Source organism: Alligator sinensis, unplaced genomic scaffold (genome assembly GCF_000455745.1).
Source record: "Alligator sinensis unplaced genomic scaffold, ASM45574v1 scaffold557_1, whole genome shotgun sequence".
Lineage (NCBI taxonomy): Eukaryota > Metazoa > Chordata > Crocodylia > Alligatoridae > Alligator > Alligator sinensis.
The window spans coordinates 429,296-433,720 of record NW_005842349.1 but is presented as its reverse complement, the minus strand read 5'-3'; positions in this window follow the sequence as shown (position 1 = coordinate 433,720).

Here is a 4,425-nt window from a genome sequence, read left to right as displayed (position 1 = left end):
AGTTCAGCCTTGTCCCCCCTGTCCGTCACCAATTGTTTCTGCCCATTTAGCAGGGGACCTATTCCTCCCTGGGCTTTCCTTTTACTCCCTATATATCTAAAAAACAATTTCTTGTTGTCCTTTACTTGGGATGCCATCCTCAGCTCCATGGTAGCTTTGGCCCATTTAACTGCCTCCCTACAAGCGCGAGCAGAGGAGGTATATTCGTCTTTGGTGATCTCTCCCCGTTTCCACTTTTTATGTTCTCCCTTTTTGGCCCTTAGGCTGCCCTGGATTTCTCTGGTCAGCCAAGGAAGCCTCCTGGCCCCTTTCCCTCTTTTTCCTCGCATGGGGATTGTCTTGCTTTGTGCCCGAAGGATCATTTCCTTAAGGCACAGCCACCCTTCTTGGGCTCCCATCACTTCAAAACTCCTACTCTGCAGTGCGTCCTTGACTAACCGCCTGAGTTCATTGAGATCAGCTTTCCTAAAGTCAAGCACTTTCACCCTACTAGTTACCTTACTCACTCGACGTTTTATGAAGAATTCTATTATTAGGTGATCACTGTCCCCCAGATGGCTACCGATCTGTAGGTCCCCTACCATGTCATCCCCCTTTGCCAATACCAGATCCAGTAAGGCATTCCCCCTAGTGGGACCATGTACCTCCTGTGTCAGGTGAAGGTCCTGTACACAGGTTAGAAACCTTTGTGAACGGTGGGACTTTGCCGTCTGCGTCTCCCAGCAGATGTCTGGGTAGTTTAGGTCCCCCATGACTACCGCCTCTTTAGCTTTTATGGTCTCCGAGAGCTGCCTCAGGAGCCCTGAATCTATTTCTTCCCCTAAGGCCATGCTGCATCACCCCGTTCATCTCCCAGCCTCGGCTCCAGCTACCTCCTGACCCTGAGTACGCCAGCCCTGGATGCTGCACTAGCCACAGCTGCCTCCCAGCTCTGGCCCCAGCTGCCTCTTGGCCACACCTGCCCTGCCCCACCCCGCATCATCCCCAGGAAGGGCCCAGCAGCTCCTCCAAAGGTGCGGCACCAGGCAGCCAAGGCTGGTTAGGGCACATGGCCCCCCGATCTTTGCATTTGTGAAGGTGGGCCACAGCTGCGAGCTGGGATCAACCTCTGCTCCTTGTCACCACACCTCACCACCGTCACTTCAAAAGTGGCAGGCACCACCACGTGCATCTTGCCACTGAGCAGGCCGAGCAGTGAGGCACATGGCGATGCCTGCCACTTTCAAAGTGATGGCGGTAAGGCATGGGAACATAGAGCAGTGGCTGAGACCAGGTGTACAGCTGTGGCTCACCGTTGCCTGTGCAAACATTGTGGGGCCACATGCCCTCCCCACCTTGGCTGTCCGGTGGGAGGATCCACTGTGTTCTGATTGTTCTGTGATCTAGCCGGGCCACATTGTGGGACAATCCCCACAGTGCAGGAGGGAGTGGGCCTGGGGCAGGGGTGAGTGATTCGCCTTTCCCCTACCCCACTCTCTTCTGCACTGTGGGGGTCTTGATCTGCCCTCCCCCCAAGCCCATGGATATAAAAAAATAGATTTAAAGAAACTTACCTGCCTGCAGCTGGGCTGGCTATCATCCTGGCTGCAAGTGCGCAGGGTAGCTCAGCATGCCCGCCCCTCCCCCCAGTGCTGCAGGACCCTACAGCTGGGCTGCCCTAAGACAATGCCTACTGCTGCCCTGTGTTTGGAGGGACTGAGCCCCATTAGCCAGCCCCCTTCTGCCACCTATGTAGCTATTCCTGTGTTCTGCTATGAGTATTTCCCTTGCTTTAAGGCTTTGCTGGTTGCTGCATGGTGCATGGAGGTAAGTCAGCCCATTTTGCTCACCTGCTGCTACATGTGTCATGTGACAGGGGGTTTTAAGCTTCCTTCAGTGGTATTGGGTGTTGGCTGCTGCCATGGATAGGGATTTTGACTGGGGTGTGCCAATGCTCGACCTTACCCCTACCCCCTTGCCTGGGGTCCAGAGCCAGAGGAAAGCAGTGGCTCCAGCAACAGCACAAGGCAACCAGCTGATGGACTCAGCCTGCACTGACAGAGTTCTAGCAGGAGCCCATGCTGAACAGCCAAGGGTTCAGAGAGCTCATTGTGTATCCATAGCACAACTTCACCCCATGTGTGGATACCTTTAAGAGTGTTATAGAGAAATTGTTACATTTGCCCAGAGATTGCAGGATGCAACAGCAGAATTGTAGGCAAGGTACAGCTCTCTAAATAAACAAGTGTTATCATTCTTTAGCTTAACTCCTTGGTCTTTTGAGAACAACATGTAGTACCAGGAGTGGGATGTGAAGAAAGACAAGAAAAATGGCACATCTCAGAATTCCAGAGGAGTTAAAGCTGTCCAGCAATGCAGCAGAAAACTGGAAGAAATTTAAGCAGTGCTTCACCATATATATAATGGCTAGTAGAGCTACAGAGAAGGTAGGTTCACTCAAGGTAGCTATTTTTTTTTTTTTAAATATAGCAGGCCAGAAGCTCTGTGTTTTTATAAAAGCCTACAACTGTCAGAAGCAGAACAGAAAAGCTATGGCACAGTAATAAAAAAGTTTGAGGAATATTGTATAGCCAAACAAAATGAAGCCTTTGAATGGCATAATTTCCACATGAGACACCAGAAAGAATGTGAGACAATAGACTACTTTGTCAAGGACCTCAGATGGCTGAGCCAGACATGCAACTTTGGAGACCTAAAAGAGTCCATGATCAGAGACCAAATAGTATTGGCTATAAGGGATACAAGCCTCAGGAGAAGACTGCTAGTGGACCCTGAGCTTAATTTGTAAAAGGCAGTTAGAATGTGCCAAACAGCTGAGATAGCAAATGTCAGGCTGCAAAAGCTGAAGGAAAAAGCAGAACAAGCTAAACTAGACAGGATTACAAGACTGCAAAAACCGAAGGAAATGCATAAACAATACAGAAAGGAGGACCTCACTGTGAAGCAGTCAAGCAGAGGCCAAAGAGAATTGCTTGAGGAAACAATGGTCAGCTACAGATGTTGTGGGGGTTTCCATAAACCCATGCAATGCCACAAACCCATGCAATGGGTTTTGGTAAACACTACAACAAATGCAAAAGATTCAATCACTTTGCAAGATTTTGTAGAAAGGAGCAGGAATCAACACAAAAAAAAACAGCAGGTGCTTGCTGTATGCAACAAGAAAAAGGAAGAATTCCTCATTGACACAATGCAAAAAATTCATTCTTCTGAGGATTGGACAATCACCCTGGATACCAATGGAATAATGATAACTTTTAAAATAGATACAGAGACACGGGTCATTGTAATATCAGAATACATTATTAAAAAAATGAAAACTAAACCTGTGTACTATGAGAATAAAAAGTGAGATTTAAAGCATATAATGGGCACATGATTGCAACCAGGAGTGTTTGTGCATTGCATGTTAGACACCAGGGTAATATAGTAAAAAAATTAGTTTGTAACAGTCCCAGAAAAATTAGTGCCAATTATTGTTTTGCAAACATGTAAAACTCTAGGTTTGATTAGGAGAATGGATGCCATTGAGGGACTAGAAAGCAAGAACATAAGAGTTTTATGATGCGTTTCAAGGCATGTCAACTGAGTACAAGATTGAATAAGAGAACCAAATACTCCCACCATACATGCTCCAAGAAATGTTCCCCTTGTACTAAGGGAGAAACTGAAAAAGGAATTAGATAGATTAGTTAACATGGACATAATAGAAAAAGTAGAGCAACCAACTGCTTGGGTTTATTCACAGGTCATAATTAAAAAAAAAAGATGGATCCTGATATTTTGCCTGGATGCTAGGCAAATGAACAGGTATATCAAAAGGGAGCATTTTCCCATTCCCACCAGGGAAGAGGATTTTAGCAATGTGGCAGAAACTAAATACTTCTCCACTTTGGATGCCTCTTCTGGGTTTTGGTAAGTTCCCCTAGAAAAGAATAGTGCCAGATTATGTACTTTCAATATGCCCTTCAGAAGGTATTGCTTTTGTAGGCTACCTTTTGGACCGTGTTTTGCATCTGAAATACTTCACAGAAAGGTACAACACATTTTTGAAGGTTTTCATGGAACTATGGTTATATTGATGATGTATTAGTTTGGGGAAATACTATGCAAAACATGACTTGATGCTTAGAAAGCCACTAGAAAGAGCTCACAGAGCAGGTTTGAAACTGAACAAATACAAATGCAAATTCAGGGTTAAAGAAATAACATATCTCTGATAGGTTATTATTCCGAGTTAGGCTCGGAAGTGGCGAGAGATGCGCGGGTGAAAGCTCGCTGCGCCCCCGCTCCCCTGAAGCCCCCCAGAAGCCCCCCAAAACCCTCCAGCAGCCGCGGAGCCCCCCGCCAACCCCCAGCACAGCCGGGGTAAGCGGGGCCCGTGGAGAGAGGGGGCTAACCCCTTAGTGTGTGTGTGGGAGGAGG